Raw genomic sequence first — 13,619 nt, forward strand, 5'->3', positions numbered from 1 at the left:
AACAGCTGATCCGTTAAAAGAACACTACAAAACAATTAATTGATCATACCTCTGCTCGTTAGTCCCCCATAGGAGGATTAATTCCTCATGGATCTCATAAACAATATATACCTAATGTATAAAATAGGATGAAAAATAATTCAAGAATATAAGTTTTAAAATAGGCCTAATTTGTATTAGAATTGAATGTTGAATCCTCATAGAGTTTGACTGTGTTTCACAAATATGTTGCGACATCCAACTCTCTATGTTGCAACAAAATGACCAATATCGAGTTAGCACGCCTTCTAATGATCTCCTACATGCTCGCAAAGCATATTATCTCACCTTTATGCCTCATTTAGCCCTTAAGGTCAATAAAATCCTCGATTTACATAATTTATTGCGTTTAGATAAAATTATGAAAACTTAGCTAAAACTTAACAATAGTGATTGCATTCAAGCTCCTAAAGTATGAAAACTAATTTAATCTGCTACATTGAATTACGATAGATCATGATGTTTGATGTAGCATCCTATTACTCTGGCTTGACGATCGGGCTGGGTATAGGGTGTTACATTCCTCCTAACTTGATTGATTGAGAATTTTTCCAGTCAGAGTTTCCAAAAAAGTATGTTGGGGAATTATATTTGGAATACCTAAAATATGAGTTTCTTCTGTTGAAACAGGGTGAACTATCCGAAGTAGATTATGATCGAGAATACCTATGGCTCAGCAAATATGCCTTAGAACTTATATCGACCAAAGAAGCAAGCTGTAAACATTTTCTACTGGGTTGCATGATGAACTCAAAACTCAATTAGTGGCTTTAAAGATAAAAGAATTTGCTGATTTTTCAGATTAGTGAAGATGGTTGAACAATCAATGTGGTTGGATAAGAAACATGAATCTCTTTGTGTTACATGAAAGTAAGTTGGAACCTCCAGTTTGCATCCAATGTCCAAACGAACTAGAGAATCTCGTGAGCCCTAGAGTGTAACAACTCGGTTTTCACTGGTGTCGAAAATAGTGGTTTCAGAAACAAAATTTCGACAAGTGAATTCTTAAATATTATTTTTTAATATTTTATGTTTTAAATACCATAAAATTGTGATTTTTGATTTGATAAATTTTACTAATTGAACTGTTAATTAAAGTACAAGTGCTTTGACCCTAAGGTTAGTGATTTTGGAAAATAAAGTATTGGGACCTCGTTTCTATAAATTAAGTCCGTAAATATTTTTTGTAACACTCCTTACCACATGTCTGATACCGAAACAGGGTACGAGGTATTACTGGACTTAAACATACACGTTCATGCAAAAACTGGGCCATAAAATCTCTTTTAATTCAAAACCTTTCAAACACATGCATGTCATCCCTTATTTGGGTCTACCAAGCCCAAAACATTCATTGGGATTGATTCGGAACTAAACCAAGAACTTTGAAAAGTTTCAGGAAAACTTAGAAAATTTTCCCATGAAACAGGGTCACACGCTCATGTGGTCATAAGGCACGCCCGTGTCCTCAAGCTGTGTAACTCTCTTTTTGTAACGTCAGCATGCATATCGAACTACACGGTCGGGCCACATGCCCGTGTCTCTCACACGGTTAAGACACACGGCCGTGTCTCAGCCCGTGTGGCCAACACTTAGGTTATTTTCCAAGCCTTCATGTTACCCACAATCTCTTACAACCTTATGCACATCAAAATCGCAAATCATTACATCATTTTAGTGATTAAACACTCTTTATTAAGACATATCCTTAAGATTAACATGTCCCCTTACAAGTAATGCATCTACTCATGCAATACCAAGTCTAGATTCCTTATTTCACATTCATAAGACTTGTCATTTGATGACCACTTTTACTATTATACTATGATTACCAACTCATCCATCAAGCACTCAAGTTCAATCATTATCACGTTGTGTTTATAACGTGCGATTACTATATGGCTATGGCCACCTCAATTGGTCATAGAGCAGACATCCAACACACATGTCATATTACTAACCATGCATGGGCAAACAAACATATTCACCTTATAAACATTAGACATGACATGAATAGCTAGGCTTACAAGCCAAAATCAATATGAGCCACATCTCATGTGTGACAGCCCTAAAGTGACCCTAGTCAGAAAGCATTTTCGGGACCGCTAAACCGAGTCACCAAACTAATTGAATATGATATTTATTGTCTAAAATATGTGATTATGAATGTGTGAAAGTTTTAAGCTTCGATTTAGTAAATTGCATGTGAAATTAGTCAATAGGACTTATGTGTGACACTTTTGAAATGTGATAGGTTAATCTATAAGGATCTATTAGTGCATGTAATCAAAGGGGTGGACTTGCATGTCAATTTCCCCCATTTAATTACTAGTGGCCGGCCATGACAAAGGGTGATGGGCAAAACATGTCATAAAACATGTTGTGATAATGGTTTATGTTAGAAAAAAATAAAATAAGGAGTATGGGCAATAAAATAATAATGGAAAGGTAAATGATGACAAAAAAAAATGTGTGTGGTTGCCCCCCCATTGCCGTGAATTGAAAAAAAAAAGAAGAAAGAAGTTCTCATGTTGTTCTTGGCCGAATGGGAGAAAGAGAAGAAGGGGGAAGAGCTTTGAGAAAATCGGCTATGGTGGGTTGCTAGACTAAGGTATGTTTGATGTTGTCCATAAGATTCATGCATGTTTTTAGTTGTTAGTTTGAGTTCTACCTAGCCCATGGTTTAAATCTTTGCTATGAGATGGAGATGATATTCGGCCATGGGTGTTGTCTTCTTGGTTGATGTTTGATGTTGTGGTGATGAGGCATGAAGATGAGTCAAGTTTCGCTAAGGTGGATTTGTGTTGATGTCATTTGCATGCTAAGTGTGAAGCTTTGTAATGATACATGTGATGGTGATTGATGACTCTTGGATTTTCTTTTGGCATTTTTGAGTTAGACATTAAGTTCCTTGTGTAACCCATGACCAAAATTGAATGGTATGGTGTCTTGATGCATTCGCCATGGTAGAAAGTAGATGTGAAATGGTAGTAAGGTGAAGTGCAAAATGTTAGTATTTGATTACTAGTGTATATATGCGTATTAGCGAGTTTTGAACTTGAAACAAAATGATATATAATCAATACGGTAACTATACTTGTAGGAAGTATTAAGCATATAATCGGCCTCAACATAGACATGCATATTCGCCATAGGAAGAAGATTGGTGTTGCATGTATTCGGTTAGAGGCAAGCATATTGATGCTTTTATCTTGGCTTAGACAATCGGCTAAAAGAGAGTGTGGGCTAATATGTTGAATTGATTTATGATTTCATATGTATGTGACTTTAATGTCTAATGTATATATATATGGGCTAAGTACCTTGAGTTCCTCTTTTGATGCTCAAGTGATTAAATCAATTTATTTGTTAAATTAAGCTCAAGAGCAAAGGGGAACTAAATCCGATAAAGGGAAGGAAAAAGTGGTCGAATAGCCATCGAAATCGTTCGACAACATCCGAGGTAAGTTTTCGAGCAATGAGACTTAGTTTATGATTTGATTAAGTCATGATCTATGAGCATAACAAATATACGGTGATATGATGATTCTACTTGAATTATATGATGAGTTAATTAGTCTATACGTATGACGGGTAGCCGTATGTGCATAGAGATCGTGTCATAAAGCAAACTAAACCATGCTGTTTGTATGTGGCTAGTGAGCCGAAAATGGGAGTGCGTAATACGTGACTTGTGTTTGAACTCTAATTATGAAAATGAGATATAAATGTGTCATGATGTATTGATATGTGCATGAATATTCGGATGATAACCGGGCTAAGTCCCGAAGGCATTTGTGCGAGTTATTACATCCGGGCTAAGTCCCGAGGGCATTTGTGCGAGCTACTATATTCGGGCTAAGTCCCGAAGGCATTGGTGCGAGTTACTATATCCGGGCTATGTCCCGAAGGCATTGAGCGAGTAGCTATATCCGGTTAAATCCCGAAGGTACTTGGCTTGGGAATGAGCGACCTTGCTGTAATAGTTTCAATTAATATGCTCGTAAAATCCCAGCAATGAGGTATGTCTCGTACATGCATTGATTTAGTTGATCCCTTACAGTTAGTATTCGCTCAGTCGATAAATGAGCTACCGGCCTTTGGCTAAGTTGATCTTTTGTGTATGAATATAAGGGTTGGTAATGTGAAGTAAGTGTGATATTGAGAATTTGTGCATATGAAATTATCCGTTTAGCCATATGAATGCTACGCTTTAGTTGTGTCTAATTTCATGGCTCAAAACTTACTAAGCATTTAATGCTTACTTCGTTTCTTTGAATCTCTGTTTTATAGATTTTGGTTTGTCAGCTATCGGACTCGGGATTATTGAAGTCGAAGTCGCCCACACTATCAAAGCCCCTTTTGGTACACTTTTGGTTGAACTTTGAAATGGCATGTATAGGACTACCCTTTTTGTTGTTGGTCATGGACCCTTTGGTTTTGTATAAATTTGGATAGCCATGCGAAAATGGCATATATACACTTTGAGCTTAATATTATAATCGTCTTGTATGATGTTCATTAAGAGGTATGGAAATGTTTGGGAACGATTAGCCATTGGAATGGTTAATCATGGTCATATTTTGTGCTATATATGAAAAAGGGCTAGTTGAATCATGGAAACTATGTAATAGGTAAAGTCTACCTTAAAAATAGATGCTAATAGCAGCAGTGACATGAATGTGAAAAATCAGTAAAAATAGTAGGAATGAAATTAAATGGTGAGTAAATTATTTAATCGAACCTTGATGAATCTATTTTCATAGGAAAGTAACGAAACGATCATATGAACAGTATGTTAAGAGATATTTAAGTTTTCGTGAGACAGGGCCAGAACGGTTTCTGGATTCCCTGTTCCGACTTTGGAAATTTATTATAAATTAACCAGAGATAATTATATGTCATTCCATATATTTATAGATTCCTTTTCGAGTGTAGTTTCTATAGAAACAAACGGAATCAGTATTGAAGCCCTGTACAGAGAGATATCCAAGTCGTAATGCGCAAAGGTCAGTGTAGTCGAACCCTGAAACAGAGGAGATTTTAGCTAATAAACTGTACTAATTGGCTCAACCAAAAATTCTAGAAAAAAAGTTTTAGATGAACATATGAGTCTAGTTTCAGGAAAAATTTACGGAACTGGTTTTCGAGTTTTGGAACTCGAGATATGATTTTTAAGGTGACAGTGACGCAGTTAGCCAACTCGTCTGGAAATTTAAAATGGACTGTGCAAATAAGTGATTTAAGTCTGCGAACCCCTCGTGTCTGACTCCGGCAATGGTCTCGGGTACGGGGTGTTACATCATGGCCATATACATATAACTCAATATTACCCAACACATTTGGGCAAAGCAAAATAATACATGTCAATCAACTAGATCCCTATACATGCCACTCACTTGAAATTTCTAATATATACTCCATTATTCCAAAGGTAGCGACTTGATAGTGTGATGCTGCCTCCGACGATCTCCATCCCCTAGCTAAATTGAAAACACTAAAGGAAAGGAAAGGAAGGGAGTAAGCTTTATAGCTTAGTAAGACCGTATGAAAATAATAAGAAATTTATCCACTTGCTTCTCATGGTAATACAACCCTTTTTGCATTTTTACGCATGTTCCAGTCAAGCTATTTTCTCGAGTCATAGTCACTAAATTATTTATATCTGGAGCTACGGAACTCCAAATTAAGTTCTAATAATTTTTTCTGAAACTAGACTCACATATCTTCTTATCATAATATTTTCAAAATTTTTGGTTTGGCCAATTAGTACAGTTTATTCCTTAAAGTTACCCCTTTTTCGCTATCTGACAGTTTTGACCCCTCTTCACTAAAAATTAATTATCTCATAATACGGGACTCAGATGATGTTTATGTTTATTTATATTGAAAAAAGACTCACTAATAATTCTAATCATATAAATTATAACCAATAACTATTTTTTTTTACAATTTTCAGTGATTTTCTCAAAACAGAATAGGGGATTTCTAAGTCATTCTGACTCTGTCTCACAACAATTTAAATATTTCATAATATGAAACTCTTTTGCTTACACCGTTTCTTCCATGTGAAACTAGACTTATTAGAATTTAATTTCATATTTTATTCAGCCAATAACTCAGTTTCCAAAATTTTTGGTGGATTTTCAAATTTGGACTATGGCTGCTGTCCAAAACTGTTTAAGTGTAAATTAACGATACAAAGTTTATCACACCCTATTAATTTATTTTCACTATTTGGTAAGGTTACATATTCGTTCATCATAAGTATAGACCTATAATCACAAGGTCATCATAAAATCATTCTCATAAGCATGAATTACCTATTTACATCTTCACTAAAGGTGCATCATAAACTGAAATCATTTCTCATGAGCTAGGCATACATACCTGTGTTACTCAACATGCTCATATTCATTTCTTACTAATCATATAACATGAATTGAATTCACATCTCATCAGTTTCATGTAAGTACCTATACCACTCACAATATGGTCATAACCTTTCCCATTTAGCTTAAACCATAACTCTCACCGATGAACCATTCAGAAAGCTATTGGATGTTCACTAAGCCTTAAACATAGGGTATAATGTCGATGCCATGTCCCAGAAATGGTCTTACACTGGCTCATCCATCAAGTCGATGCCAGAAATGGTCTTACACTGACTATCGAAATCAAGGCCGACGCCATGTCCCAGACATGGTCTTACACTAGCTCTCACATATCCGTGCCGATGCCATGTCCCAGACATGGTCTTACACTGACTCATCTCGTAGCCGATGCATGTCCCAGACATGCCTTACATTGGCTTACATCTTGAGGTCAACGTATGTCCCAGACATGTCTTACACTAGCTCTCGTCTCAATGCCGATGCCATGTCCCAAACATGGTCTTACACTGGCTCTCAAATAACCCGAATGTCATGGCATGAATATCCGAATTGTTTCTTAAGGTTCAAACGGGAATTATACTATCCTAGTATTCATCAAACATAAAAGTTTCCACAACCAAGCAATTCATGCTATATAAATTTAAACACATATAATAACAATGTATGTAACATCCTGATTTTGGGCCGAGTCGGAACAGTGGTTTTGGGACCACAAATCTGACAATGAAAATTTTATTTTTTATTATATTTTTATGGTCTACGATTTTACAGAATAATTTCGTGAAAATTTTGTTCGAAAATTTTGACATTTGGGCACTTAATTTAGTCAAAAGGACTAAATCGTAAAAAGTGCAAAAGTTGAGTTCTACATACTAAAGGTGTCCAATTGTTATGAAATTTTAAATTGAGGGTCCTTAAATGGTAATTAGACAATTGGTTAATTGCTGGACAAAAATAGACATGAAATGGGTGTAATAAAATATTTTTAAGTTAGGGGTATTTTGGTAAACTAATAATTAAAAGATTTAAAAAGGGAAATAAGCCAAATTAGCTATCATCTTCTTCATTCAACCGTTTCTACCAGCAGCAGCCATGGTTAAGGTTTGTTCAAACTCCCAAGCTCGATTGTAAGTGCTCCTTAGCCCCGTTTTTAAAGTTCTTTACATTTTTGAAATCCTGGTAACTTGGTTAAGCTTATTCTAGCAATAATTTAACCTAGGGTTTATATTTGGAAAAATAACCATAGGTGAAATGTGTTTGTTTTGATGTTTTATGATAGAATATGAAGCTTGAAATTGTGTTAAACAACTTTTACTAAGCGATTTTACGTGAAAACGAGTAAAACGACATAATTGGTAAAAATACCTAATGTTCATAAGTACATGTTAGAGTGTGAATTTGATGTTGCTATAGAAGGGAAAAATTATCAGCATGTCATCAAACATAAGAAAATAGGATGAGGTTTAATTTACGAGCCTAGGGGAAAAAATGTAATTTTAACAAAGTTTAAGGGAAAAATTGTAATTTTACCAAAATATGATTTTGGGCCAATTTGAATAATTTGAGTCCTAATTAGGCTATATTTGTAATGATAGAGCAAGGAAAATTGAAATTCAGGCTAAAATCGATAAAATACCAAGTTGTGGATAAAATGGTAAAAATGGTCATTTTCGTATACGAGGTAAGTTCGTGTGTTAATAATAATGCAATACCATACTTGAATTGTAATTTTCTATTGTTATGGCATAAATTGTATGATTTAATATGTTTAGGAGAAGTTGATGGATGGTGTGTTTGATATGGAAAATGTGATGCTTGTTGTGTCATGTGAAATTGAATGGAAAATTATTGTTACATGAATTGAATGTTAAATTACTATTATATGGGTTGTACCTGATGAGATTTCGACAAGTTTGTATGTAAATAATTTATCGATTCTTTTTATTTTAATATATTTTGTTATCATATGAAATGTGGCTGCCTATAAAATGATTATTTGTTGTAAATTGCAAATTGAAAAAGGACTATGAATAAATTTGTAACATGTTGGAAAGTGAGGAATTTCCCGGTTGAGCCTTCAGAATATAAATGATAACGAATGATCTATTGTGAGGTCACGTGTGTAGTACTAAGTGCAGGCTACTACGTGTATTGGATAATTGGTCGCATGTGTAGTACTAAGTGCAGGCTACTATACGTACCCGATAACTTCGATCACGTGTGTAGTACTAAGTGCAGGCTACTACGTGTATCAGATGGTTAGGTCATGTATATATCCCCTAGTATATGAAAGAGTGAAAAAGTGCTTTCGTTGTTGTAGAATAAGAAGCCTTTGTATCTTAATACATGTATTTAATTTATTCGGGGCTATTAGAGTGGGATCCACTTTTTGGGGTACTAAGTGCAGGCTACTACGTGTACCGGATAATTGGTTGCATGTGTAGTACTAAGTGCAGGCTATTATGCGTACCAGATAGCCTTGTCTACAAGTGTGAAAATATGTGCGAACAATGAGTATCGCTTATTATTCAAAGAATTCAACGGGAAAATCGATTAAGTAAAAATACATGTGAACATGATTATATGATGAATAACTGCAGGTATATGTTTATGAAAATTATGAGCAATGTGCTCGATATTTGAGTGAACTTCGATAAGACAAAATGGATTAAGTGAAAATATGTAAGAGTGAATTTTAGTAGTAAAACAGTGTTGGACAGCAGCAGTTGCATGACTTTGAAAATTCACCAAAAATTTTGTAAGTTGAATTAAATTTCAAAAAAATTATAGAATTAAATATTAATGAGTCTATTTTCATATAAAAGAAACAGGGGGAGCAAAAGAGTTCCATATTATGTGATATTCTAATTTTTATGAGACAGTGTCAGAATGAATTCGAGATCCCCTGTTCTGAATTGGAAAAATTGTTAAAAATTTTAAAAAAATAATTATGAGTTATAATTTATATGAATTGAATAAAAAATGAGTGTACTTTTAGGGGGAATGGACGGGAACATCATATGAATCCCGAAATATGAGATAAATAATTTTTAGTGAAGAGAGGTCAAAACTGTTGGACAGCAAAACAGGTGAAACTTTAATGAATAAAATGTACTAATTGGATAAACCAAAAATTCTTGAAATTTTATGGGAGAAAGGTATATGAGGCTAGTTTCAAGTAAAATTAACAAAACTAAAGTTGGAGTTTTTTAGCTCCAGATATGAATGATTTAGTAACTGTAACTTGATAAAACAGCTTAACCTAAACATGTGTAATTGTATAATTATAGTGTTTTATCTTGAAAAGCATGTTAGTAATTGCTTATTAATTTCATATGGACTTACTAAGCGTAAAGCTTACCCTTCCTCTCCATTGATTTAGTATTGGCAGGTTGGCTCGGGGTTAGAGATCGTCGGAGGCAAAATCACACTATCAAACTATCATTTTTGGGAGAATTAATTCAAATATTAGAAATATCAAGAGAGTGGCATGTATAGGAAGTTGGTCTGTGATATGTATTATTATTATGAATTTGACCATATGTATCAGTCTGTACTGAGTTATCGTATATGATCATGAGATGTGGTCCTTATCCATTATGGTTTATAAGTTTAATTAATCATGCCATGTCCTATGTTTTGATGTGATGATATAGTTAGCTTTGTTTGTTATGCATGATTGGTAATACATCAAGTAAGTTAAATGCAGGCCAGTGGATCATGAATTAAATGGAAATGAGTAATGTTGCCTTGAATATGAATGTTTAATGGACAAATTGGTAACTACATTATGATGGTATAAATTGAGAATAAGATTTAGCATGTCTAGTTCTAGTTAATGTAAGAATGTGTATTATATACAGGATGGTAAGCAAATATGTTTAAAGTGAATGACATGTTATTGCATGATTATCGATGTGTAAGTGCTCATTTATGCCACGTTATATGTCTTTAAATATGAGTCTATGCATGTGTTCGAAAAGTTTAGAATTAAATGAAATTTTATGGCCCGATTTTCGTCTATGTGTATGGTTAAGTCTGGTAATGCCTCGTATCCTGTTCCGACCTTTGATAAAGGTAAGGGGTGTTACAATGTAGTTGTATTATTTACATACAACTTGTTTCAATGGAATATCATATTCCATCAAATCTCCAAGCATTCAATCAACACATAAATGTTATTTACATTTGACATCACTTTCTCATATGTAATATCATCAACCTAAACTTTAATACAATCATGGCTAGATATATTTTCAAGTATAATAACAATGGCATAAATATCATGCTTATTTAATCACATGGACTTACCCAAATGCAATTTCGGCTAATTATTCTCTTTTTGTCTTTAGCCACGCATTTTCTCGATTTAAGCCCAAATATCGATTTTCTTGATCTAACATGATAAAATTCACTCATTTAATCACTAAATAAATTTGGACAATCAAAATTCACATTTTTGGAAAAATGACCATTTTGCCCCTAGACTTTCACAAAATGACCATTTTACCTTTAGGCCCAGAAATCTAATTTCATCAAATTTCCTTATTAGTCAAGCCCAACCGACCAATTATTACTCTTATGACAACCCCAAATTTCCACTATTTCACACAATTACAACCTATTTTATAACTTTTACAAAATGACCCTTTTAGGTTTTTTCCATGAAAATCCTTTCACAAAATTTGTTTATTACACAACCAAGACTCATTTTCTTCCATAAAAATTCAGCAAACAACATAGATCCTTTCATGGAAAATCCCTATACTATTAACTATTTCACAAAATAGTCCCCCTATTAGCTAGTTCATGCTACAAGGGTTCTAAAAGTAAAAAAATTATCAAAAATTGGCATCTAAATCACTTACTTGCAAAGAATATAAGTGGCTGATATTTTGAGCTTTCCAAGCCCCCTCCTTGCTACCATTTTCAGTGGAAGAAGAAGAAAAAGATGAAAGGATGACAACTTTTTCTTTTTGTTTTATTTCTAGTCAAAATTAAGCTACTAACTTCACCTAACTTTGACTTTTCAACTCCTATTTGTCTCTATGGCCGGCCAAGCTTATGAAAGAGGTCTATTTTCACTTTAAACACCCCCAATTATGGTTCTCTAGCGATTTAACATATTTAGCTAGCAAATCACAACTTTTTCCCTTTATGAGATTTAGTCCTTTTTCGAAATTAAACTAACAAATGCTAAAATTAATTCACCAAAATTTTCATGCACTCATATAATCATGCTATAACACATAAAATAATATTAAAAATAATTTCTCCGACCCTAAAATAGTGATTTCGAAACTACTGTTCCGATTAGGCCCAAAATCGGGCTATTACATTTTTATCAAATATTTACGGAGTTTTTTTTATTTAGATGTATTTGATTTTTGTCAGGAAATTTTGATGATTTGATAGTTAATTAAGAAAAAAAGGACTAAATCCTAAAAATCATAACAATTAAGAGTTATGAAATTTAATTATCTAAAGATTAAAATGGTGGTATGTAAGGGTCCAAAGGGACAATTAAACCACCCTAGTTGAAAGTGGACAGTTAAGTAGTCTTATTTTAAAGAAATTACATTAAAATATAATGAAAATAAAAATATAATATGATAAAGCATAAACTAAAGTATCATATTTTCCTATTTCTTTCTTCCACCAAAAAGAAGAACATAAGAGCACTATTATTGGAAGCTTTAAGTTTGACCTTGTATGTAAGTCCTCTAGTTACATGTTTTTCGTAAATTTTATGTTTTTGAGATCGTTGCAACTTAGTCCAGCTAAACCATCCCTCTGTTTTCAAAACTATTAAAGTTGTAAAAGTTACAATTGATGAATTTTATATGTTCTTGATAGAAAATGGTTTGGTTGTAAGCTTAGAAATATTTAAGGTCTAATTTGTAAAGTGAAATTGGTTAGTTCTGAGTTTAGGGACTAAAATAAAAAATGTAATTACTGATTTTATAGGGTTAATGAGGGATGAAATTGAAAATGTATTGAAAAAATGGAGTTTAAATGTGAAAGATATGATAGTTTCGATTTTAGGGACTAAATTGAATAAAATGTGAACCTTTGGGAAGATTGTGAAAACTAAAATTAAGTTGTTATATACACTTAATAAGATAAATTAAGGTAATTAGCACTGATAATTTAAATTGAATTATCATATGGATCAAGTTTTGAACTAAACCAGTAGGTAATTAAGGAAAATGAGAAATTGCTAACTAGTCCCTAACATTTCTGCTACTGCTATTTGTACCAGGTAAGTACATAGGATAAACTTATATATATAATTGTGATGTATGTGGTTGTATTGAATATTTTATGTGTATTGATTATACTATGAATCGTGTACAAATTGGTACAAAGGTGAGAAACAATTTGTACTGTATTGAATTGTACTAATATGTAGTTTGTGCCTGGATGAACAATAGGATAGAATGCAATTGACATGCCAATAGGTTAGTTACCCACTTCTACGGGACTTTCACTATAGTGCCTACTATCTTTACACTTTTGTGTATACTAATTCGCACTTTAGTGCCTACTAGTGTGGTGTAGATACCTGTGTATCCCTACTATTTATTTAGTTCATCGGGCTAAGTGTTAAAAGAGAATGTATTTTTTGATTCTATATACTAATTGGAAATAAATATGATCATAATATTATGTGTTCTCTTATGTTATAATTGAGCAAAATGTTACCTTTGTTGATGAGCTGGATGAAATGTTATTGAATTGATTTTATATGAACGAATGGACGAATTATATGATTGTATATCAAATACTTACCTTTTGGTTGTGACATACGGTGACAGAAAACATAGTTAAACTTGTTATTTTGTTATGTTAGTTCTATTATGAGGTAAGTTTACAGTTTTAATGCTTATGAGCTTACTAAGCATATTTAATGCTTACTCGATTATGTTTTTCCTATCCTGTAGATATTTTGTGGGCCTTAAAGATCGGATCAACTAGGAGCTCACACTCTCCACCTTCTCACTCGGTAGATCTTTTATGGTTTAAAGATCGATTTTGTGGCATGTATATTTTGGCTCATTATGTATAAAAGTCTCTTTTGCTGATAATGTTTTGATATGTGATCAATGTGATGAAATGTGTAAAGGTGAATGCCAATTGATTACTAAATGAGGTGAAATGGTAAGATAATAGAAATGGTATAAA

This window comes from Gossypium arboreum, chromosome 10 (genome assembly GCF_025698485.1).
Source record: "Gossypium arboreum isolate Shixiya-1 chromosome 10, ASM2569848v2, whole genome shotgun sequence".
Classification (NCBI taxonomy): domain Eukaryota; kingdom Viridiplantae; phylum Streptophyta; class Magnoliopsida; order Malvales; family Malvaceae; genus Gossypium; species Gossypium arboreum.